Here is a 27,747-nt window from a genome sequence, read left to right as displayed (position 1 = left end):
CATGACAACTCCTCAATTCTTCGATCAGACAATCACAATAAATCTCGGTGTCTTCTGCAACATTTAATATATCTCGGGATTTTAGGCCACTTCGGGACCTGAAACTCAAATCTCAATCCTTGGACCACATCTGGCCCAAAACTGCATTCACTTGACTCTAACACCAACTCCACCAGACATCACACAATCAATTAATTCCTGCAATCTATCACACGCCATAAACCATATTGATACTCCTCCGTTCACCGCTGATCTCGCCGCACCATCGAACTCCATCTGTCTCTGCTGAATTTGTCGCTTTCTGTTCTCAATCTTTGGGCTCTATTTTGGGGTTCTGGAGTTCTAGGTTCCCTCTTTTCTAAACTAATTCTGGATTCTCCCCTCGCTTCATGTGCAAATCATCCTCTACTACCAACTAAAAGGGCTGGGCCCATTAGTTCTGGGCCTACTCTAGAATCACTATCCAATGGTTCTTTTTAGCAGCATGTAAGCGTAGAGGGGAGAAAGTCATTCTTAATGCCACTCAATTTCGACAGGAGTTTCTCTGGACACATAATAACCACAGACAACTATGTAAGGTTGGTTAGTTTATTACAAAGCCAAAAACAACTGGACATAGAGACACCTCAAAACAAGAGTGTAAAATTCCGTGGAATCAGCATAAAGCCAAATCTGCGAATAAAGTTGCGGTGATGTGACATGCACAAAACAATGAACTCAAGAAATATGATGCAGAGGATCAGAAAGCATGAGTCGAAATTTCCCTGGATCAAGGGTCGATGAAAATAAAGCATCAATTTATCCCTACACTAGCACTAACATGACATCCCTACTTAAGCATCTTCAGGTAAAAGAATAAAAGGTGTCAGCATGTGGAGTCTTCCTAAAGAGTATCTCCACCATCAATGGGTCCAATAGCATAAAGCTATCATGATAGAGCTCATTCTAAGATGCTCTCATTCCTAAGGCAGAAAAGAAGTGGGCACTTTCCCTACTTTAACATTGCATTATTACAGTTATTTTTCTCAAGAGCACTTGCAGGTCACGCCATCCGCTCTGAACACGATCTCATAGGAAATGTTCCACTGGATAGCAGTGTTCCTTAGCTGCAACATGTTGACCTTGATTCCCAGGCCTTCTACGGTTAGAAACGCAACAATTTCCCTTATTGACTGAGCTTACGATGTATCTCCTTCTCTCCTACCTACATGGAAAGCGATACATTAATAAGCACATTTAATAAATGAGTGAATGTCAGGTGTACAACACGAGTTCTTCATATTAATATTTTTTGCAAGTTACATTTACTTTTTACAATTAATTATTCAAGTTACTATTCAATGGCCTAAATACATCACGTTCATGTTATTACATTTCAAAATCCTAACACTCCATGTCTAGACGACAAAGGATTATATGTGGTTGCGCTCTACACATGTGATTATAATGCACCCCTACAAATACAATGCAGTTTCCGCTACATCACCTGTGGGCAGAATTTCTTTACAAAATATTTTTGAAGGAGCTATCTTACAATAGTCCCCAAATTCATGAAGTTTTCAGAGCTTGTAATACAATTCACAGATTTGAAAAAGGCAAATATTGCACACATTAATATGAAGGTTTTTAGGGAGCTGTTTATGTGGCTATTGATTTAAGAATGTGCTATTATGCATATGTGAGTTATAATATTTCTTGATCAAATTAAAGTTAATAAGTAATCCACATATGTATAATTAAGTGACATCAGTATATAGTGGGTTGTGGCTTGACTGTATTGAGACAGTTTGCAAATGAAAGGCAGCTATTCCTATTATTTATGGTCTAAAATCCCTACTGGGTAGTCTATATAAAATATAGATTGATATACAGTTTTTCTCTTTGAAACAAGACAAGGAAACAGAGCAAACATTAATAATGGGCATGAGGGAAGCCAATATATATTTCCAATTCTATGGACTCCTGACTTTACTGCAATGTATTCTCTTCAGACTAAACACCACAGCCTTTGTAAAACACACCTAAGACAAAATCTTTTGCATCAGAATGGCATACTTCACAAAATGAGGCTGGCCAAATAATCCTTAGAGCAATGTGCCAACATTTTCATCCATCTTGCTGTGCTAAGTCCTGTAGAGGAGCATGCAGAAATACCATCTTAGTAAAAACTCAGCAAATATCCTAAATACTATAACGGCTGACTTTTAAAGAAACCACAAGATATTCGAATTCCAGTGGTAACCAATCAGACCTAAGAGGTGTTTTGAGCAAGACCCTTTGTTTCCAAAATGCAAAACTACAAACATATTTGACGACTGTTAGCACTCTGGGTACCAGACTAGAGAATAGAAACCAGTTATATTGACCACCTGCTGTGGCAATCATCTTAAATCTGCCTAACTGCTGAGAGGGCAAGACGAGTTATTCAACAATAGCAAGCTATTCAATACCCCGAAACCTAGCATGCTACAAACCTTTTTATTTCCTTAAATATGTAATGTTCAAACTGCAACTCACATAATTCAGAATGGCCAGAATGAGCAAGTCAGAGTCTGGTTAAGGAAAGACTAGGAATACGATACCTTCCTGTACCAGGTTGTTCTTCAAGAGAAGCAAATGTTCGTAAGCTCAAGAGATGTCCTCCATAAGTTTGTTCCTGCAGATGAGCCTGACACAGACTCCAAGTCCCTTGGTCATAAGAGAGGCTACTATGTCAAATGTAAAAAACTTTATTTTCACTAGTTGAACCTACCGCTCAATCATGGCCAAAGTTAGGGGATGCTTCACCTGTACAAGCAGGCTACATTTTACCCAAAGGTCTTTGCCATAAGAAATAAAGGAAAAATGCCCCCTACCACAAATGAGAATCTCACAGTATGCAACCCCAAGACGAGACAGATAAAACAGAAGTTCTGAGATGCCAGCGTGGGCCTATTGGTATGATACAATTTCAGGAGAGTGACTAAGGGGCATATCATCAAGGCACTGCGATAAAATTATCGCCGCTTTAGCGTCCGTTTTCGGGCTAAAAGTGGCGATACTTTTATTGCATTATCAGCAAGGTCACGCTATTGCGTGAATCCTTGCCTTAGCGCCCGTTCCCTCAACACCCAGCTTTGCATCTCTAATGCGATGCAAAGTGGGCGTTCCGCACAAAAATAACGTGAGAAATGTCGCTAACCGACATTTCTCCTATCAACAAACCTCCCGCTAACTTGCATGGCGATAAGAAAAGTAGCGCTAACCGCGCTTATCGCTACTTTTCTTACGCCTGCTTTTAATCTGACTTAGCCATTATATCCAATGGAAGGTGGATATAATGGCTAAGTCTGCCCTGCCCTATCAACAGCGTATCGCCAATCGTTGTGCGATTACCACATTTGGCAGCTAACTCTGGAATTTTTATCGCTTTGGAGATAAGCGTCACTGATAGCGCGCTATCTCCGCGATAAAATCCAGCGATAGCCGGCGATAATTATACTAGCGCTAAGCGCGCTTAGCGATAATTATCGCCGGTTGTTGCTGATATGCCCCGAGGTAGTTTATTGACTGGTGTGGTAAGTTGGCTGTTTCTAAACTGTGGACACATATTATAGTGTCAGACCTAAGATGTGGAAAATTAGGAATAAGAGCACAGCGGTCACTCTTTTTTATTTTTTATTTATTCATAGAATTTTATAATATACAAACCAGAACTGATACAGAATCTTCTCAAAGATAACAACAAAATGAAAGCATATTCAAAGGCAAAAAAAAGCAGGACAAACATTGCTGCATTGTTGGAATACATCTTTAGAAACATCAAGTTGAGGATTGGTCATGCATACATTCTGAATCCACCTCACAAGGTATTATCCGAAAACCAGCTAGTATCTAGGGGGAGCTACCCGTGACATGTGGGGGGGGGGTCCTTTTGGGATCGTGATGTGTGCTGTGTTCGTGTGGGGTAGTCAGGGCAGTGATTTAGGAAGGCACTCAGCAATTACTTATTCTATCATTTTGGCCTAATGGTATCTCATCCTCTCTCTCTCTTAAGTATTGCTGATATAGTCCCCAAAAACCCTTGGAACGGCTCTGTGGCGGTAGCAGCTCATTGTATATATTAGACAGCATATTACAATATTACTGCTCTCCAGTCGTCTCTATCAATGGTGTCGGCCCTTTAGCCCTATGCATGGCCACCCTGCACTTTGCTAGTAGCAGGCCCATTGCCACCAGCTTCCTATAACTTTTATCTATTTCCTTGTCATACCCAAGCAGTGCAAGTAATGGATCCGGGTCCAGTTCATTCCCGTGATCTCGCTCAGAACAGAGAAGATCCGACCCCAGAATCCTACAATCTCAGGACAATGCCAAGCAACAGGAAGAAACCCTGCTTCCTGTTCCGTGCAACGATCGCAGCGAGCGGTTTTGCGCAACCCATAACAAAACAGTCAGTCGGGGGTGTAATAGACTCTATTAATGTACTTAAAAAGTATTAAGGGGTGTCTACCAATTAAGGATATGTGCTTAGTGACTTTACATCAGTGTTTCCAGCATTTATCATCTATAACTAAATCCAAGTAACTTTGCCAATCTTGTCGGGCCTTAAGAAGTTGTGTTTGTTTGGGCTCTAATGAGAGAGAATAGAGTGTGGTTATTAACTTCGCAGGGAAATCTGCACACGTAATATGTGTAAGTGCAAGCATTTCCGGTGGCTCTTGCATATCTTCCCCAACTATCCCTCGCCAGGCATGTCTACTATACTGAAATTGATCTAGCTGTGAACAATATGGCCCCCCACTTGTCAAGCCCTCTTAGCTATGTACGACACCTTCCTGAAAGAAATCCCCTATCTTAAGTATGCCCAGTGTTTTCAGTGACCAGACCACATCCATTTCCATCCCTATTGGGAACCACGAGAACCATTCTAAAGGAGTTAACGGTGAGTACATGAGGGCACCTGCTTGGTTCTCTAATAGCTTATGCCAAGCTTGCCTAGTGGAGTTGATAGAGTCTCAGGCACCATTCCGTGTAACAATACAGATGTAGTAAGTCCTGTGGGCCGTGTGTCCAGCCATATGCGTGTGAGGCTTGTGCCACATGATAATATAGCTCCAGGTCAGGGGCACCAAAGCCACCTACAGAGTATGGCAGGGTCAATGTTTCCCACTTAACCCTCGGCTGCTTACCTGCCCACGCCAATTTTATCATCAGTGTTCTCAGGGTGGCAAAAATGTGCTGTGGTAGCAGCATAGGGATATGTAAAAATAGAAACAAGAATCTAGGTAGGACAACCATTTTCATGATGGAGATGCGTCCCATGAGGGAAAGAGGTAATTTTATCCATTTGGTGATGTCTTCAAGTTTGGAAATGGCTTTCCCATAATTTTCTGCTAGCACTGTATCAGGATCCGTGTGGATTTGTATCCCAAGATAAAGTACCGCATCTGTGGACCATTGCATAGGAAAGTCTAATCTAGGAGGAGTAACTGCAGGGTACAGTGGATAAATCACTGATTTAGACCAATTGAGTTTGAGACCCGACAATTGCCCAAATTGTACCACCTCCGAGAGTATAGGAGTAAGATGTGTATCCGGCTAGGTCGAAATAATTAAGTGGTATCCCGGGAACCGCAAACCTCTGTGGCTATGGTACTCTCGAAGTGCACACACCAAGGGTTCGTCTACTAGAGCATATAGGAGAGGGGACCAAGGAGAGTTCTGCCGGGTGCGCCTGGAGATAGCGATTGGGGCTGTGACAATCCTACCAAACCGTATCCTAGTGGTGGGGAGCGTATACAGCACTGTAACCAATTTAAGGAACATCTCACCTACACCAATTTGGGTGGGGAGCGTATACAGCACTGTAACCAATTTAAGGAAAATCTCACCTACACCAATTCGCCTCCGCACTCCCTTCATGAAGGCCATTTCAACAGAATCTTTTCGGTGTCTAAAAATACTGCCGCTGCTTGATCTTTTGGATTAAGTCTTAGAATAGTACCAAACTTTTTCTCAAATTAAGGGTCAACTTGCGACCTGGAACAAAGCTAAGCGGTTGGCTAAGATTTAGGCAAATATTTTTGTGTTTACATTCAGCAAAGAAAGGTGCCTGTATGATGTGTAGGCTTCTGGGGCTTCAACAGCATTATGATCAAGGCCTCTCTCATGGAGGGGGGCATGGCTCCAGGTTTAACCATGTCCTCATATAGGGATATCAGGTGGGGTACTAATTTATCCTGGAAAGTCTTGAAAAAAGTAACTGTGAGCCCATCTATCCCGGGGCGCTTCTAGCATGCATGGTTTTAAGTGCTGCCTTGATTTCACTAGGAGTGAGGGGGACCATAATGTCCTCTCTATGCAAATTAGTAAGCCATGTCATTCGAATATGTTCCGGGTAGTCTTGAATAGCATTGTTGCACGATGGTTGCGTTGTGTACAGTTCAGAGTAGTATCTACTGAAACATCCAGCAATATCTGTTTATTCATGTAGGGAGAGACCCTCCTCATCTAGTATCTCCATAATCGTGTCTGCTTCTCTTTTGGGATGCAGTAATGCTGCTAATGTGGCTCCGGTCGATCGCCCTCCCCGTAGACCCTTGCCGTAGCATATTTACAGAGATATTTTCTCTTCACTATCCGCGGTATCCTGAAAGTCTTCGAGAGCTACTTTTATATCCCCTAGAATATGTTTGTCACCTGCTCTCTAAAAATATGGTTCAAGTGCTGAAATTTCTTTTTCAAGCCTCGATAATCTGAACCCCAGCATGCTCGGAGATGGCTATCCCTCTGATGTAGACATTAAAAGCCTCCCATATAGTGGCAAAACTATCTACTGAGCCAATATTCTTTTAAAAGAATATGTCTATTGATGAAGCTAGTTCTGCAGCAAATACTGGGTCCATTAATGAGTAAGGGGGAAATCTCCAGAGGAATGATGCAGCTTGCCCGGTGGATACCTTTAAATCTAGTATTACTGGTGAATGATCTGAATATGTACGTGCGAGTGGGGTGCATGCAGTAATTCTGGGAAGCAAGCTTCTGTAGACCAACCAATAATCAATTTGAGTGTGAGTATCTTGGGGCGCTGAGTAGTGAATGAACCACCCCTTGTCTGGAGAACCCCACCTCCACACATCTAGTAAGCCTAATTCTTCCATAAGGTCCCTGGGACCACTGCCTGCCCCTAAAACATATTTGCCCCTGCATTTGCAAAGGGGAAGGGGTCCCCTGGGGACCCCTTCCCATTTGCGAGTGCATTACTACCCTCTTGAAGAGGGCAGTAAATTGCTAGTGTTTTGAGACCGTAATTTCTGTCGCAAATTCTTACATAGGGTATCGAATTGCAATTAGGAAGGGACGCCCTTGGAGCACCCCTTCCTAATTGCGGGTCGCAAATTCTATTTAGTGAGTCGCAAATAAATTGTCACTCTCTAAATAGGGTTTGTACATGGCCTTATTAGTTTTTGCATGCGCAAACGGGTCGTTAACCCATTTGCGCATGCAAAAATGGGTCGTACATCTGGCCCATTGTCCTGACTATGCGAGCTGAACTCCAGACTAAGGGTTAGATCCTTTTAATACCTGCTGCAACTCTTGTCTTAAATCTTACGGAGAGCATTTTGGCAAGACTTTATTCTTTTTCTTGTAGAGTATTGTTCTTCCCAACTGACTGAGGGCGAGTAGAGCCTTTCTTTGATTTTACGTTATCTCTCATCTTGAGAAATTGCAAGGCTTGCGTAGGGTATGTGAATATGTAAACCTTCCCATCGGCATGGACTTTCAACTTGGTAGGATGCATCATGTTGTAGTCCTATTGTAGATCACGAAGCTTCATTTTGACTCATGCAAATTGACGCTGAGTGTCCTGCACTTGTGGCGTGAAATCCAGATAGAGGGAGACAGCGATACCTTTATACTGTAATTCTCTAGCCCTCCGGAGCGCACTGTTGTGATCCCTGTAATTCATTAGCCTCGCTATAATTGGGCGTGGTGGTGCTCTAGGCACAGACCTAGGGGCCAGCGAGCGATGCGCATGCTCCACTACAAATACAGTGGAAAAGCAGTCCCTACTCAGCAGTGTAGTTAGTATTTGTCCCACAAAGAGTTCCATGTTACTTGCTACTTTGCATGGTTGCTAGTATGTGTTTCAGATCCGAGTCAGTAGGAGGATATCTCGCCTCAGAACCCGATTCGGAGGTATTTTTTCCCTGCTCAGCCTGCCTGAGTGATTTCCGTGGTTTAAATTGCAGTTTGGATTGGGATTTCTCAGTTTTCCCTATTGTGGAGGGCCACGAGCGTTTCAAGAGGTGCAGCAAGCTTTTCCGGTGTTCCTCTGTGTGATAGCTGCAGCTACCCTATGATATCTTGCTAGAGTCGGTCAGGCCCAAGGTTCTCACTGTGTCCACAAAAACGGGGCTGCAGGCCCTCCAACCTATGTTCTAGGCTCCTAGTTCAGGGCGACACATTCTCCATAGGCGTGGAATGTAGCATGATACACAGTCTGTGGTGCAGTGCCCTATGTAGATACACCAGCAGGGGCCACTGGAGACCAAAAATAGCTCACCACCTCAGTGAGAAGTTGTCCTTAAGTTGGGGACTACTGTTACAGCTTATATGGTGCCAGAAATGCCAGGGCCACACAGCGACTTCCCCGGTCCACTCCACCGATCACCCAAGGCGCTCGCCGTGAGTCGCCACCGATGTACTCTCGGATCGTGGGTTTTTGTCAGTGGGGGAGGTCTCAGATGACGAAGGCGAAGGCCACCATGATGAAGGCCGAACCAATCGCAAGGACCGCCAACCGGACCTCCCCGCAATTCGGGCATCTTGTCCACGTCCAACCTGAGGAGCAGGATCGAGTCGGGTTCCCGGAGCGGAGGCCATAGTGGCGCCTCCAGCAACAATAGCCTCTTGACCAGGGCCGGGCCGACTCCTCAGCCCCCAGGGCAGACGTGGAAGCACTCAGTGATGTAGCTCTAGACACAGGTCCCTCAGCCAGCACCGGGATGGATTCGACAACTCCTTCTCATCGGCCCGAGGCCACTCAGTCGGCCACAATCCCTGAGGCCAAGTCAGTCCCCTTTTACGCATATGTTTGCTGGGTCTCTGCTCATGCCGCCATTAGGCCTCACCCTGGTCTCTGTCCAGGGGTGTCTCTAGTCGGGAGGTCGTCGGCACTCAGCTTCCGATTTTTGGGGAATGATTCCACCAAGCAGTCAGTAGGAGTCAATGAAAGGTAACGTCGCGGTGAGTTACATGCTGCTACAGGTAGGATTGTGAAGGATAGTGTTTTGGAATAGCAGAGAGACTCTAACTTGCAGCCATCTTGAAGCCAGGTAAGCTCCGCCCCCCCCACAATGGTCACTCTTAAGCTCTCTAAGCGAATAAGAATATCAACCCATTGGCGAGTCTTTTTAAATATTTCATTTGGATCATTCTAAAAAGTGTTTATATTATGAAGCCAGGATATAGAATGAATAGCATCTGTGTCTTAACATCTTAAATCACAAACTGGACTGCTGATATTCAGGTTAAACAGACAAAGGGAAAGATTGCATTGCAGGTGAAGACTCCTATGATACATTAATGTTAGTTGAGGTATGAGAACAATGGACCTAGGCAACACTAATTAACCTGAGGTCATAAACACATGTTATTACATTTCTCATTGAGTTCTTTATTAGGTCCAGTTTTTACCAAAGCAACAGTGAACACAATTACAAAATAAAAAAAGCTAATTTCCTTTATTCTCAAAAATTAAAGTGAAATTAAAATGTGCATAAAATATAGTTGTGCTTCAGGCACACCGGGGACGGACAATTAAACTGGATAACTATGAGTTTAATTTAGTAGAGGCATTTGTAAAGAATTTATTAACAGGATCGTTTTATTTGAATAGATCAGATGACTATTGTATGCCACATGTGAGGCCCCTTAGATTATTTTAGTGTTAAAAACATACTGTTTATGGCTGTAAGTGGTTAATTGTGTAACACTGCATACCCTGTATGAAACACTAGAGGACTTGATGGATCATTCATTGGATTGTGTGGGCCTCTCTTGATTGTCAATGCCTAAAATATTGAAGGGTTTTTTCATTTATGTTCGATCAGCTTTATTAAAAGTAAACAATGAAACAACTCACAGTGGTTTAAAATTTTCTGGGGCTCTATAAATAGTTTGTTTCTGAACAATGTTATCTAAAAAATGTGTTAGTGGAAACCAAATCAAATCTATATTAACACATGGGAGAGACAAAGAATCAAAAACTGTATTTAATCTATGATAAAGACAAACATTATACCGCCAAGCTTTATGTGAAATATGAGAAGAACTTTTCCAATTAATTGCAACATGTTGAAAGGCTAAGGCCAACATAATATCCCAAAAATGTATTTTTATGAATTCCTAAAATAGTGTTATCCGAAAGACTTCCTAAAAAATGTTTTAAAGGGGTAATAAAGCACTTTATGTTAAAGATTTTTGAGAGTTGAGACCAAACATTTTCCCAAAAAGATGCTGCTGGTGAACATTGAAAAAAAAGGTGCATAAGATCCCCATTAGGATGGCCATATGACCAGCAAGCACCATCCGTAGTCTTGGAGAAGTTGGCTACGGAATTGGATTTATGATAAAGTCTGTGATATAAAAAGAATAGTGATTGAGAAGTGGTAGCCGCTCAGGAAACCTAGTGACCTCGAAACCATATTTTATTCCAGAAGGAGATGGACCAAGTACATCTTGAATCTGATTCCCATCTAAGCTCTGCCTGAGTTTTGACTCGAGAGATATCAGGAGAAAAAAAATATGTGTAAATGGGGGAAGCTTTAGGAGTAGAAGGTAAAACAGCATATACGGAAGTCTCAGGCAGAGAAGGAGTAGGAATTATCTGCAATGAATTCAAAATATCCAAGATGATATTTATGAGAAGAGAAATTGTATACAAGAATGTGCGGGGACAATTAATTGATGCCTGGAATTGCGGGAAAGAGCGTGGTGAAACACCATCAAATAAATCACAAACCCAAATTATACCCTTTTGCCTCCAAAACTTCAAAACTTGGATTTGTTATTCATATTGATAAGATGATTATAGGAAGGACCAGAAGGAATACTATAAAAAATAATCTCAAGATAGAACTTGCTGTTGATTATAGGGCTTCAACCTGATGCATGTATGTTTGAACAACAGTAAAGATGTGATGGTGTTCTTTGAGGAGAAAGAGAGAACTTTTCTGGGACAAAAAAGAGCAAGTAAGCCATAACAGTGTAAATGAGGAAGGCAACATGGAGAGCCACTTTGAAGCTTGTCTTAAACTGAAGGCTCTATGATAAATCCAAAATTCTGGAATATTAGTGCCACCCACCAGCTTAGTCTTCTTGATTTGCGTCAATGAAAGTCTGTATTTTTTATTATGTCATAGAAATTTGGAAAGTATAGAGTCCAATTTTAAAAAATGCAAAAAAGGTATCTATACTGAGTTCAAAGATAAGCTATAAAGCAGAATAGGTGTCATCATTTTGATGGAGTCAAGTCGGCCCCACCAAGAGAGAAACGATGGATTCCATGAAGATAGAAGTTTGTCTATTCTATTAAATTCCTCTTTCAGATTTATTGTGACAGAATCTTTAATAGAGTTGGTGAACCAAATACTTTGGGGTCCATTAGGATGGTAGCGGAAATCAACCGTCCGCCGGTACCGCGGCAAAACCGGCGGTCCGATTAGGATCAACTGCCCAAAATACCCGACCGCGGCGGAACGAGGCCACCAAAGAAAGCCCGTAGCGGGTGAAGCAGGCGAAAATCCATCCGCGGCGGTCGGATTCGCAGCGGAAACACACCAAACCGCCACCAGGACAGCGGAGAGACCGCACGGAAAATTAGGATATCCCCGATGTGACAGTGATACGTTCCGCTGTTTCCGACCGTCGCAGTCGCAAACTGTGAGGAATGGGAGAGCCGGCGGAAGGGCTGTAGCATAGCCATCGCTGTGGACGCTCCGTTAAAAAAATGGCGGCCGACCAAAAAAAAATCACAACAAGGCCACCATGTGCACACAGCAATCTAGCCCTGTCCCCCAAAACACCTAACACATCCCAATGACAAACCCCCATGGCAACTTCAAAAATACAAATCCCAGCACAACCCACACAGCACACCTTACAGCAATACTCCATTTGTACACACCCACATAGCTGAGCATAAAACCAGCCCCTTTCCTGACCAGAATCCTTTGCAATACTCCACAACTCATGGGCCTAACACCAGAGCACAAGGGAGAGGCAAATCTGCACACATCAAACTAGCACAATAACACACACCCACACTCACACACACCACCCACACAACCCCCACCACCCCGACAACTGCACCTCAAAACATTAGCACATCACACACCATGGCAACACATAAAATGCCCAAATTCACAGAGAGTGAGTTGTAAGTCATGGTAGAGTAGAACCACATGTGTTTGGTATCTTGGTCCAACAGACACCATTAGCCACAAGAACTGTGAGCTGACTCAGAGGACTGGAGGTGGCCCTTCCATTGCACCCAAAATATTCACTGCATGGGAGGAGAAGGTGCTTGCCATACTGCATCCAGAGAGTCTAACAGGACTAGCCGGTGGAGTGCAGGCTCGTAGGGACAAACAAATGTAAACCATTACACTGCCATGTACTGACTTGCTCAACTACAAAGCTACACCTCATAGACCCAAGTACATTCATATGCACCACAGTACCCAACACAGGTACCACAGATGTAACATCCACTCCATCTAAATCACCCCGAAGGTAGCCTGCAACATTCCCAGGGTTGCATGTGTACAGGCAGCCAGCACTACTACTCCCACCATGACCCCTTGTTCCCCAGCTAATCAGGGTGGAGCACTTCCTCCTACCCAGAAGCATGTGTCAGCCATTGTACAGTTCACCTCCACCTAACAGGTAGGTAGCCATCTTCATAGGTTGTGCTGTTTGGAGATGTCAGGCCTGCACTACTACTCACTGTATGCCCCCTTGTTCCTCAGCTAATCAAGAAAGAGCACTCCCTCCCAACCAGAAGTATGTGGTAGCCACTCACCGCTATCTGGTTTCTGTGAACTGCTGCTACTCGTGCCTGGCGAGGGATTTCTACCTCTGCTCACCGATTGTGTCCTGAGCTGCTGTGCCTGAGCTGACGCTGTCTCTGTTTGTTGCTCCGTGGCGCCCCTCCCCTTGACTCGCTGGTGTGAGCGTGAGCTGCAATCCGCACGCTCTGCTTGTCGCTCCCAGCTGGAGTCAGAAGGGTTGAGGCTGGGCGAAAAACTACAGCGTGCCTAACCTGGGGGACTGCGAGGACCAGAATTCCAAGCTGGGATCAGCTGGTTCCTCTTCCCCCAGGCGACACGCCCACGGACACGCCCACTGACGAGGCAGGACAAGTATTCGTGACACCCGCTTCGCGGGTGCCACTCACCGCTATCTGGTTTCTGTGAACTGCTGCTACTCGTGCCTGGCGAGGGATTTCTACCTCTGCTCACCGATTGTGTCCTGAGCTGCTGTGCCTGAGCTGACGCTGTCTCTGTTTGTTGCTCCGTGGCGCCCCTCCCCTTGACTCGCTGGTGTGAGCGTGAGCTGCAATCCGCACGCTCTGCTTGTCGCTCCCAGCTGGAGTCAGAAGGGTTGAGGCTGGGCGAAAAACTACAGCGTGCCTAACCTGGGGGACTGCGAGGACCAGAATTCCAAGCTGGGATCAGCTGGTTCCTCTTCCCCCAGGCGACACGCCCACGGACACGCCCACTGACGAGGCAGGACAAGTATTCGTGACACCCGCTTCGCGGGTGCCACTCACCGCTATCTGGTTTCTGTGAACTGCTGCTACTCGTGCCTGGCGAGGGATTTCTACCTCTGCTCACCGATTGTGTCCTGAGCTGCTGTGCCTGAGCTGACGCTGTCTCTGTTTGTTGCTCCGTGGCGCCCCTCCCCTTGACTCGCTGGTGTGAGCGTGAGCTGCAATCCGCACGCTCTGCTTGTCGCTCCCAGCTGGAGTCAGAAGGGTTGAGGCTGGGCGAAAAACTACAGCGTGCCTAACCTGGGGGACTGCGAGGACCAGAATTCCAAGCTGGGATCAGCTGGTTCCTCTTCCCCCAGGCGACACGCCCACGGACACGCCCACTGACGAGGCAGGACAAGTATTCGTGACACCCGCTTCGCGGGTGCCACTCACCGCTATCTGGTTTCTGTGAACTGCTGCTACTCGTGCCTGGCGAGGGATTTCTACCTCTGCTCACCGATTGTGTCCTGAGCTGCTGTGCCTGAGCTGACGCTGTCTCTGTTTGTTGCTCCGTGGCGCCCCTCCCCTTGACTCGCTGGTATGAGCGTGAGCTGCAATCCGCACGCTCTGCTTGTCGCTCCCAGCTGGAGTCAGAAGGGTTGAGGCTGGGCGAAAAACTACAGCGTGCCTAACCTGGGGGACTGCGAGGACCAGAATTCCAAGCTGGGATCAGCTGGTTCCTCTTCCCCCAGGCGACACGCCCACGGACACGCCCACTGACGAAACGTAGAAAAACCAATTTGCCTTCCGCGACGCGGGACGCGCGCGGGACCAAGCGCGGAACGAAGACCGGAGAAAGAGCGGGCCGTCTGAGGCCGTCCGGGGACGACCGAGGACGGGACGGGCCACCCCACTAACGTTCAGCACACGAGGACACTACTCAACCAAATTCTGAAACCGACGTGAAAAAACCCCCCATTTCTTACTGATCAACTGAGATTGTGAGATAAAGATAAAGTTATTACAAATACACAAAACTTGCTGCGACTACTATAAGCTATAAAGTAGATTTCCGGTCCCAAGTATGAGGGCTCTAAAAAAACTACGCTCACGGACAATCTACATGAGGCGTATGGGGACAGACGCAGCTGTAAGAAAATCTGTTGACAAATCACTAAAACCTGGTCAAATATCAAGTACTCCAGCTATAAGTCAATACTTCTCTATCCTCTCCAAGAAAAAGTATCTTTCTCCATATTCAACTGATGATCAAAATAAGCTGGATCCTTCAATAAATAAGGTTGAACATGATTCGTTACATTTCTCAGATCAGAAACCCAATAAACAAGGTCAAATAACAACTGAAAGTAATTTGGCAAATTTCTCTCTCTCGGAAGAATGTCAAAAATCATTCCCAGATACGTCTCAAATAACATCTATAACACCTATAAAAAACCAGGACAACGACTTATTCTTCGATGTATCTGTAAATCATAACACGAAGACCGAAGAAGAAAAAACAGAAATATTGCTAAGTCAAAAACATCTACTAACCAGTTCACCAGAAAATTCACCTAACCTTTATTCCAATCTGGTCAACCTATCAGACCCTAATTTTATAAATCCAAATTCTGAAAATACTGCCTCTCCCCTGTCAAAAGCACTTTTTTCATTGCAAGAAATTTTGGAATCAGTACTAACTCATCTTGGTCAAATTTTAGCTAACTCGGACGATACTTTAGACGTACAAATAGGAATACTTAAATTCCTGGTTGAAGAAAAAAAGAAAAAAGATCTAACTAAAGTCTCACCAAAACAACCCGGAGCAGTCGAATCACAACAAATAGATGATTTTCATAAAAATGGAAGTGCGACCCCAAAACAACAGGAAGCAAGCACGCAAACGAACGACGTACTAATAATTAAGACTAAAACTAAGGGACTAAGAAATAAGGAAAAACTTCTTATCACATATTCACTTAAAAAACTGTTCAAAGAAGAATCGGAAACCATCACCGAAAACAAAACTAAACATTATCCTATCTTTTCGAATAAAGTATCCGATAATAATCGTGATCAGATTATCGGGGAAAATAAAGCAGAGTTATCGGGAGTTACTGCCGAACAGGATTTCAGCAAAGGAGGACAGTCTGAAAAAAGTAACACTAGGGAATAAGTAAGGGGGAAGAAGAAGAGAAAACCCTTGAGGAGAATACAGAGGAAAAAAGGGAATAAGCTTAAATTCCAAAAATTCACTCCCGTAAACTTGGTGAACTCTCCAGAAACTCAAAAAATACCATCAGAAAAACCCTTAAACCCAAAAGCAGACGAATTTTGTCCTCCGATAGAAAACAGATCAACAACGCAAAATATCATGGATATAAAAGAACTACATGATAATAAATCTCAATCATGGGAAGTAATTCCATCTAAACACATAACTATCGAAGAGCTATTTCCCTCAGATAAGGAGCCGTTTAATCGTGGTAGAATAATTAATCTCTTACAAGAAATACCATCCCTGAACTCTCTGACAAGTAAAGAAATCGACCTAGTACTCTTTCCAATAAAAGAAAATAACAAACTAGTACAGGTATCCTTTTATTCCCCAGTTTTGCCTGGAATAATAATCAGAGAGAAGGAAATTCTTCACAAAAATGGCTATGATGTAATCTCGGTGGAAGATCTTAAAATCAACAACCTAAACAAAGGTACATTAGGACAAACTAATAGAAGAAAAGAAAACAATAGTTTTAATTGGGGAGATTCAGCATCAAATATTATGAGGAAAGATTCACTCAAAATACAAGTAATACAAGGTGAGAGGTCAGTATGGTCCCGGAATTCAAGCTCTAGAAACACAGAGAACTCAATAAAATCGTGGGCATGGTTATCAGAAACCTTAAACAGCAAAAAAACGGTAAATTCACAACAACACCAAGTTTAGCAAAGGTCTGACGTTATTGTCCTGGAACTTGGCAGGGAAAACTGATTTAAAAATGAAACATGCAATCAAAAACTCCCCTGATATCATTGCCCTCCAGGAAACATGGTTAATTAATACCTTTACTCAAAAAGGATACTATGTATATGAAACGTTGGCAAAAAGATCTAGCAGGGGACACGCCAAGGGTGGTCTGGCAATATTATTAAAAGAAGATCACTCTTGGTCACAGGAAATAATCGATACAAACATAGACAATCTACAATGTTTAAAACTATCCCTTAGAACTCAAGCGTCAGCCAAACTTGAAAAAATATTACTTTTCAATATCTACGCACCTCCCAGTAATAATAATGATTTGCTGTTTGACCGCCTAATGGAGATTATCACCCATATCATTGAAGATCAATCTCACTTGCCATATCTTATAATGGGGGATTTGAACGCTAAAATTTCAAACTGTGAGATAAAGAAATGGGCTCGTCTTTTCAAAGAGGAATCTTTGGAAACATCACTCCCTGAATTCCCAAAAGGATCTAAATCAGATAAGAGAGGACGCGCACTATTATCTTTTCTCTCCAGCATTAATGGGACTATATTAAACGGTAACATCAACGGTGACATACCAGCAACATACACACGGCAAGGAAATGGATCTCCCTCTACCCTGGATTATTTTATATGCGGGATTGAAGAAAAAGAACAAATGATTCAACTTTCAATAATATTCAATGAAGAAAGTGATCATGCTCTTCTAAACCTTTCAACCCATTGGATTGCACAGTCTTCTTCTTATAACCGGCCAATATTTCTTACAACAAAAACGGAAGTAAACATAACAAGGCGTCGCATTTATTGGGGGACAGAAAATCTGGATTATCTGAGGCTATTAATTTCCGAAACCAATATATTGACTAACATATATTCAGATGACCCTATAAAGAATTTCGAACAATTAACGAATAATCTCAAACAAGCTCTGCAAAGTAAGTTAGAACACAACAGATCAGTAAAAAGTAAATGGAGAAATAAGAATAAAAACTGGAACCAACCAGTAGTCAAACAACTCAATAGGCTGATACGCGCCCAGTATCTGAACTTCTCGTCAGCAAACAAAAAGGAAATCAATAGATTAAAGAATCAAATACGACGAGAAAAAACTAAACAGAAAAAACTGAAACAGGACTTTAATTGGACTGAAATCCAACAAGCAGCTAAACAAAACAACCAGCGCAAATATTGGACACTGATTGCAATAATGACGGGATCCAAAAAAAAGCTGGAGGCAACTCCTGTTTCAGAAGAAAACTGGGATATTTACCTTCGTGAGCTATATAAACAGAATAAGTCTATTAAAAATGAAGAGGCGGGAGAACAAATTGTGGAAACTAAAGATACTAAGATCAATAAAATGTCGGCAGTGTCAGTCTCTACGAATATCAGGAAGGCAAGGAGCACGGGTGCATCTGGCCCCGATCAGATACCTATCAAGGTCTATCAAACTGAACATAAAGAGTGGGGACTGGTGCTCTCGCCGCTATTTAACTATATATTCGACAGTGGTCAAATGCCAAACTCCTGGAAAGGAAGTATTATAATCCCGATTTACAAAAAAGGAAAAAGAAACATACCGGGAAACTATAGGCAAATTGCCCTCATGGATGCTGCCGGGAAGATTTTTGCAGCAGAAATCCTGGATAGGCTGAAAAATTGGGCCTTCTCATTGGGTCTAATCCCTAAGTTTCAGTCCGGATTTCGCTCAAACCACTCAGTCACTGACAATGTAGCAATCTTCCAAACCATTTTAGACAAGTACGCAACAGGGAAAAAACAAACTATTTACGCAGTGTTCATCGATTACTCGACAGCTTTCGATCGAGTGGACAGACCGACCCTGTGGTCAAAGTTAAGAAGAATGGGCATTCCGGAGCAGCTATTACATTTGATAGTGAACCTACACAGTGACACCTGGTGCCGTGTCCAAATGGGGAGTGACAAGGGCCTATCGAAGATAATACGAACATCAAATGGCCTGAAACAAGGGTGCCTCTTGGCTCCAATTTTATTCTCACTGTATTTAAGTGACCTACCTTCCCAACTGCAGCAAGGGATATGCACTCCTCCTAAGATAGCCACTGAATATATTCATTCCCTGCTGTACGCAGACGATATAGTCATGTTTGACCTAACACCTTTCGGACTACAAAATCTTTTAGATATTTTATACAAGTATTCTATAAAAAAAATTTTAACCCCAAATACAAACAAAACCAAAGTGGTTGCTTTTTCAAACCAGAAGAAAAGGGTAAGGTACGAATGGAAGTTGGGAGGTGAGAAGCTAGAACAAGTAAAGGAGTATACATATCTGGGCAGAATTTTCTCACAAAACATGAGTAACATCAACCAAATCAATCACCTGAAAAGGAAAAGTGACCTACATGCTGGGGCTTTGTCCCGCTTATACGCGGCCACTGGACAAAGGCATTTCTCTGCACTAATTCAAGTCTATCGAGCCAAAATCACACCGGTCCTGTCTTACGCCTCGGAATATATTCCTTTTAAACAATGGACCTATATGGACTCAGTAGAAGGTAAAATATTGAAAAAACTACTGAAGATTTCTACATCTACCCCAGTACAGGCATTGAGACTGGAATGTACCATCACGAGTGCATATGCTACAGCCATAGCTAGTATTATAAGGTGGGCCTATAACCTTCTTCATTCAAAAGAAGGCACTCTAAGAAGTTTACTAAAAATAGAGACATTCGAGACCAGCTCTACCCATATTACCTTTTTAAAAAATATGCGAGAGGCCCTACAGCTTGCAAAAGTTAGTGTGGAAATTTTGTCTACGTGGTCACCAGCCCAACTCAAACTTTTTTTAAAAAACTTCACTCCCAAACTGAGCTACGAGATTGACCACTTACATTGTAACAGACTATCGTCATATAAGATCTATGCAGCCTCCCAGGAATACAAACAATGCCAGCCTTATTTAGAGTATACACTTCAACACGGTGCAAGGCGTGCAATTATGATGTTGCGCCTGGGAACACTTCCTGTACAAACCTTTACTTCCTCCTGGAGGCCTGACAGTTCTGCCTTTTGTACCCTCTGTCAAGGGGGCAACCAGAATTTGGAACACTTACTTTTTATATGTCCAAATGCAGAAATTGTAAACGCAAGGTTAACATGTCTTAAGTCCATCTATCGGTCCTGTAGGATCGTTAACTCAAAAGACTTTTTATCATTATGCAAAAGCCCTCCTAATGAATTCGTCTGTTACAGAATTTTTAAGTTTTTGAAAATCTCATTGAAAATGTATTAAATGGAAAGTATAATGTATATTTTATTTTGTGGTCCTCGAAAGAGTACCGTAACAAAAATAAAAACTTTTGAACTTGAACTTTGTATGTGGTAGCCAGCCATTGTATTATTCACCTTCACCTAACAAGTAGGTAGCCATCTTAACAGGGAGGGGTGTGTGTGTGTGAGGCCAGCACAACAACTCCCACCAGCCCCCCTGTCCCACCCCTGAGCAGGATGGAGCACCCAAACACACACCCAGAACCATGTGGCAGCCATTGTATTACAACAACCAAACTTACAGGTAGGCAGCCATCTTTACAGGGAGGAGCATTAGGCGGTAGAAGGCCTGCACTACAACTCTGACAAGCCCCCCGCCTCACCCCTGAGCAGGATGGAGCACTCCCCCAGAAGCATGTGGCAGTCATTGTATGGTTCACCTTCACCTAACAGGCAGGTAGCCATCTTCCCAGGGATGGTTGTTTGGAGGTGGGAGGCCTGCACAACTACTCCCACCATGCCCCCTTATTCCCCAGCTAATCAAGATGGATCACTCCCTCCCACCCAGAAGCATGTGGCAGCCATTATACAGTTCACTTCCACCTAACAGATAGGTAGCCATCTTCCCAGGTCGTGTTGTTTGGGGGTGGGAGGCCTGCACGACTACTCCCACCAGGTACCCATGTCTCACCCCTGAGCAGGATGTGGTACTCCCTCCCACCCAGAAGCATGTAGCAGTCATTGCATTGTTCACCTTCACATAACAGGTAGGTAGCCATCTTATGCTCTCTTGTCCCACCCCTGAGCAGGATGGAGCACTCCCTCCCACCCAGAAGCATGTGTCAGCCATTGTATCATTCACCTTCACCTAACAGGTAGGTAGCCATCGTATTCTCTCATGTTCCACCCCTGAGCAGGATGGACCACTCCCCCACACACCCAGAGAGATGTGTCACAAATTCAACCCAAATGTGACAACAGAACAGGTAAGTACACTGTGCTTGCACCCGCCATTCCTCTCAAAACGCATGGAGCCAAATGACAACACCGGCCCTCACATTCCAACAAAACTGACACAGATACAATATCAAATCACAGTGTGCAGACAGCTAAGCATATGTAACTGTCACATAAACAAACGTGTGACTCACCAAATCCCATGTAGAAGCAAATCATGGCAAAAACATGCATAGCACTGAATGCTATCTGTAAGTTCCATGGATGCTGAGCTTGAAGGACCATATGAAAACAAAAGAAGCATGGTCTGTAGAATAAATAAATAAAAGCACAGGACATGACAAAGGCATGCATGAGATGACAATGGCTAGTTCATGCGCAGATGTAACACCTGCCAGGCAGAGTAATAAGCAAAGATGGTTCACATCAAGTTGTATTGCCGGCACTTGTCAGATGACATGTCCTCGTAATCACAAAATCTGCACGTGGGGCATGGTATCCATTGACATGTCACACCATGGCAAATTAATGTATGTACCTCCACATCATGTAATGATGCACATTACTGTGCAGGCATACAATGTGATAAATAGTTAACTGTGTGTTGCATAAGCTGTAAATAAGATACATCGAACACAAAGCTTGAGGGGTGCACGTCAATGATCATTTCCCTTCTGTCCCACAGGTGACCAAGAACTGACTTCAGAGGACGATCAATCTGCAGAGCCTGTCTCCACCCCTGGAACATGGACTCTTAGATGAGGACTCCACGGATTTCGAGGAGGCGGAACTCGAAACCGACCCATCTGGGGAGCCAGGGCGGAACAGGTCCCAGGACACCACTGTCCCCCTGATGAGTACAGGCCCCAGCAAGGCCCGCAAGTACAAAGGGTTCGCCCTTCTGCGTACAAAATACTAGAAGGAAGTTGGCACGGAAACTGCAAATACAAAGACAAAGTTTATTAACCTTCAAAGGTGGTCCTACAACCTACGCAACACTCTACAGCATTGCACAGAGTAGTACAAAGAACTAGTGCACATGGTCCCCTTTTATACACAATAGAGGGGCTCATAAGTAGGCGGATACAACACGAAGCAAAAGCAAGATTTGTGACCTTATATGGACATGTTCAGTGCATGATCAATATGTGGGCGGAGTTAACAGTTGCTTGAAACCCGTAAAAACATATTCGAGCAAGGCCTAATTAGTGGCAGATGTGATCAGTTCTGGACATGCGCCAAACACACAAAGGGGTTATTTATGGACTGTTGCTAGGCAGATCTCAGGAGTGACTGGCGAAGAGGTAGGACTCTTCTCGTGCAAAGCACATGGTTTCACGGCCATACAAGGTGGCGGACAGCTAAACATAATGGAGTCTGAACATTGGTCAATATAAAGCAGAAAACATAACTTCAGACATGAAGAGCACATGTCTTCAGTAAATGCTTAATCATATCGCTGTTTTATTTACAACAGACGACCCTTTCAGCATTTGCTGAAGACACTCGGCTTGCCAGGATAGTCAAGATAATCATCATTTATATCGATTCTCATCATCTCAGTTATTTCTTTGTTTATGCTCTAGGTGACATCAGCAACAGCTTTCTTATTGGGGATGCAGAGTGAAACACATAGAGTACATATCATAGGACCGCATTGAATACACATACAACATGTGAACAATATTGCTACAATAATGCATAGACCAGTAAGAACTTTCCATCCCCATGTAATAATTAAAGTCCAAAACCATCCAGAAAAGGTCCAAGTACCATTCTCGGTATGAAGGTCAGCAGCAATTTTATGCAATTTATTAATAGCTTGATAAACTGATGGTGTATGGTCAGGGATGAACACACAACAGCTAATCCCTATAATTCTACAGGCTCCACCTCTATCTGCTAACATAACATCTAGGACCATACGATTCTGTAATGCAACAATTCTTGTGATTTGTAATTCTTCTGTAATGTTCCCGAGAGCAGCAGCAGCTTGATTTGTTACAGCCTCTACAACTTCCTACTATTCTGGGCAGCTCCAACAAAGAAAAACAGTCCTAGGTTAAAATCAATATACTGGTGCAAACTAGTATCCGTCTGATCAACATCATCAACAGATAGAGTGCATTTATACCTGTTTACAGTTACATTGTTTAATAACTTCAAGTCTTTATGGTAAGACGCAGGTGCTAAGAATACAGGGGGTAATAAAAAGGCCACATAGCATACCCCGGACCATCCGGCAGGCAAACGATAGTAACCTTTATTGCTGCACACAAAATAAGTATTGTGGGAGGCCAGAAAGGTACTGTTATTTAATCCGTCTATATTTAGCACAACAATGCAGTCACTAACACCAACAGGAATATAACCAATACTTTGGATACACAAGTCTGCTTGGGCTTGTGCCACTGAAATTACGAATTTCTCATTTCCATTAGTGTCTCTAGTGTTCGTGAAGATATAGGGAATTGATTAATTGTCTGGTCGGTATTTTTCCCATTCCCATATTGTTCCATTGGCTTGTGGATAGCCTTCTTTATCTTGATGACACTCTTTGTTAAGTCTGAAGAGTAATCGTCCCAATGTAGGTTTTCGTGTGGCAAAAAGCAAAGTATACCATGCCCTACAGGAGCCATTATGCGAGAAGGGGAGAGGTATAAATGGTGTTCCCCCTTTCTTCTGATGGGCTGGCATCATGCCACATATCCAACAGTTTGTAGCATTTGTAGCAACATGGGTATGATGCAGCATCTGGATAAAAGTATTATTCAAATAAGACTGGCGATGCTTCAATTCCTGGTATGGAAGGGTGTAGAAATAGTGCTCCTTGGGCACTGGAGTAGACACAACAAACAACTCACGGGCAGGAATTGCATCCTCTACAAACCACGTGGTTGTAGCAGCAATTGCTATAGCAGCAACGAAACCTATCGCACAGAAAATGTTCTTCTTCTCCATTTTCAAAACAAATATCAATATCTTCCTGAAACTTAGAAAAGGTTGTCAGAACTCTTCCCCCTAGGCAGCGGTTGATTTCTTCACCATCGGGCCAAGACGGGTGTCACTACACTAATGCAGGGCTGATCCCCCCCCCCCTTGCCTCATTGGCTCTCCGTTTCACCAACCTAGGGGCCGCTCTGACAACGTATGGCGATACTCAGAAATTCACTTCCTCGGTCTAAGGTGATATCTTCTTACTCCAGGGGTCGATTGGTCTGGGAAGAGCTCCTCAGTGTCGTCCGGGTCCACAGCATGGCCTTTCTTCGCAGTCAGGATTTCTCGATGGTCGGTCAGTACAGCAGGTTCCACCAATCCGGGTGGCACTCTACGACAATGTATGGAGTGAATCCAATTTTTCCGGTTTGAGACCCGGACAGCCGTTCTCGTCGCAAGCAAAACCTGCTCAGGACCGCACCATCTTGGTTCTAAGCTGCTTGTCCTTTCAAAGGCTTTGATCAAGACAAAATCGCCGGGCCGAAGATCGTGGCCCTCACCTGTGGACCGGTCAGGGAGCGCTTCTCGAACCTGTTGATGAATAGAGACCAACTTATCAGTTAACTGTGCCAAATAATCACTCATCATTACACAAGGTACATCATACACTGACTTTGGTTTTGGTGGACCCCAAATATTCATCGGACGTCCAAACACGATCTCATATGGCGTGAGACCGGTTCGAGAATGTGGCACTGATCGGATTGACAATAATGCCAGGGGTAAAGCATCTGGCCAAGTCAGGGAAGTGGAAGCTTGTATCTTCGCTAATTTAAGTTTTAAAGTCCCATTATACTTCTCAACCAATCCCGCAGACTGAGGGTGAAACACTGCGTGGAATTTCTGCGTAATTCCTAATCCTTTCAGGACATACTTGATAACGTCTGCTATAAAATGAGGTCCGTTATCACTCCACAACAATCTGCAAACACCATATCGAGGGAAGAACTCCTTCAATAACACCTTAGCTGTAGTAATTGCAGTATTGTCTTTCGTAGGGTATGCCTCAATCCATTTGCTGAAGGCACACACCACTACTAGAACATACTTCAGATTATTACAGCATTCAAGCTGAATATAATCCATTTGCAAAACTTCAAAAGGTGCAGTGGGTGTTGCAAATCCTCCTGCTGGAGTTCGTGTCCCTTTTCCTGAATTGTACTTTAAGCAAATCATGCAAGTTTGCACCACTCTCTTTGCCGTGCTAGCAATCTCTGGATGCTCCCAAACTTGGGTGAGCAATTTTACAATTGCGGAAGCTCCAACATGTGCTAGCCCATGTGCCATCTGAACCATAGGTTGTACAAAAGCTATGGGTAACTTCCATTTATCCATCTGCTTATTTCTCCAACAACCTTCGTCGTCCAATTCTCCGTCAGTAGACCATTGCTCCCGTTCTTTGTCGGAAGCTGCCCTCTGTATCTCTAACACTTCCCTCCTAGCATCGTGCCATCTTTCTGCCTGCGACTTCACAACATACATTGCAGTGGAGTCAGGCTGCATCGCAGTATCTCGTGCTACTCGATCCGCCAGAGCATTCCCTTCCCCCACTCTATCAGTATCTTTTTTCAAAACAGGAAGGATAGGACTATTGCATACATTATAGGAAACCTCCTCCACTACCCCCGCCTTAATGAGATCCTGCACTATCCGTGTGAGTGCCTCCTCCCCCTCCTGCGAAATACGATATTGGGGTAGGCGTGGTAACACAGCTCCCTCCTTTACCCTAATGTGTACCGGGGGAATAACCATCTGTCCCACATCAGTATCCGAGGTGGCCCACAGAGTGCGGGGTAAAGAAGCCAATACGGTATCCTCTGCAACCACACACATCCTTTCAGCCCTTGAATAATTATCATTGAGGATCACACGCACTCCTTCAGGGGAGCAACGGATTGTGGCTCGAAAATGTTTGAGCATACCCAAGCCCAGAATGTTATCAGGTGTGTTCGGGGAGAGCAAAAACACACAGGATGCAGAAAACTCATTAACATGAAATGCAAGGGGTTGTGATAATGGGCTAAGTGAAGGTGTGCCATCGAACCCTATCGATGTAACCGTTAAGCCAGACAGGGAAGCCCTCGGAACCAATTGTTTGGACAAAGCGCTACGAGTAGCTCCTGTATCAACCAGAAACCGATCAGTAGAACCCATCACACGTGCTGTAACATAAGGACCCCTCTGATCTACTGGCACTTCAACTGATTCCTCCCCCCATCCTACGCAATCCTATGCATGTTGGGAATCATGATACCCAGGGCGTTCACGGTCGGATATTTGATACTGGTTTTGTCGGTCAAACACATTCGGCCCATCACGTGGCCGCATATTAGAATCAGAGCGAGCACAGTCAGTTAGATGTCCTCTAGGGCCCGAAAGACCTCCTCTACCTCTCATCGGCCCCTGCCCCCGCCCCTGGCGCTGTGCATATAATACCGGGCAATCCCTGGCCCAATGACACCAATGACCCAACTGTTTGCAATACGCACATTGGTCCTTAGTTACATCTGGGCGACCAAAAGGAGAACCATAAAATCCTCTTCCACCTCTCTCAGCACCCCGGCGAGGCGGACCATGCACTTGCGCTAGCATCACCTTTGTTTTCAAATCTTTCGACTTTTTCTCTTCGTTACCCTTCGCTTTTTGTTCCTGACGCTCGTAATACTGAGCCATCGTCAGGAGGGATGCCGGAGACGATGTTGTCCAAGAGCTTTCACTCGCTTTTAATCGAGCTGCTACTCCTGGTAATAAATTCGACACATATTTGTCAACGAAAAGATGTCGGCCCGTATCATCCGTAAGTGACTGACCGCTAAAATCATGAAATGTTTCCTCAAATCGCGTAAAGAAATCAGACACGGATTCATCGCCCTTCTGTTTACATGAGGCTAACATATTCCAATCAATCTTTTTGGGGGGGATAATCGTTTTCAACTTAGTCAAAATAGCAATTGGAAGATCTAAAATAAGCTGAGGCGGCTTTTGTGCGGGTTTCCTGTCTCTATCCTCATCCTCTATGTCAGACCATTTCGCCTTGAAAGCAGTCAGATCATCTACTTTCCGTACGGATCTCCACATATCCGGTGGTAAAATAAGCCCAAAGAACAAATCTATGTCTGCTAAGGTCATAGTACAAGAATTTAAAGCCCCCTCAACTTCCTCATAAAAGGCGGCAGGATTCTTTCGGGGATCAGGTAATGCTTTCTTCAATGCCATAACATCAGCCCTATGCCAAGGGGTATAAACCCAATTGTACACAAAATATCCTCTAGCATCAGGGGAAGACATATCCGAACTAGTACCTGCCCCTTTGGGAGGAACGTACAGAGGCGCTGCCTCTCGCATCGGCTTAGCATGCACTAATTCAATCTTATCTGAATGAAGGATAGACGACTGCTTTCCGCCGGCATTTGGATTCGATTGCTCCTCCCCTTTCTTTTGGCGCGCTTTCTCTTTGAGTTCAAACGTCACGTCCCACAACGCAAACAGCCGTCGAACCGCATCGGGTACCTTAGAGGGAGAAAAGACACCGTTACGTAATGCTTTAGAATCTAATACTATATCATCAGACTCAAGAACATCGGAATATTTCCGAAAGGCAGTGACCACTTAGTTAGAAAAAATTTCAGCAAAGTATAACTTTTCCCTATCCTGCCAATCTTTCAAAGATGACAATAATTCAGTAAGAGATAACTTATCTTTAAGCGCACGAAAAGAAATTTTCCGAAGTTCACCCATACGATCAGTTGATAACATGGACCGCGTGTCTACCTGTTCCTTAAGCAATCCAGGATCCTTG

The sequence above is a fragment of the Triturus cristatus genome, chromosome 4_1 (genome assembly GCF_964204655.1).
Source record: "Triturus cristatus chromosome 4_1, aTriCri1.1, whole genome shotgun sequence".
NCBI classification, from domain to species: Eukaryota; Metazoa; Chordata; class Amphibia; order Caudata; family Salamandridae; genus Triturus; species Triturus cristatus.
The sequence above is the reverse complement of the archived record's forward strand: the minus strand, read 5'-3'. Positions refer to the sequence as shown.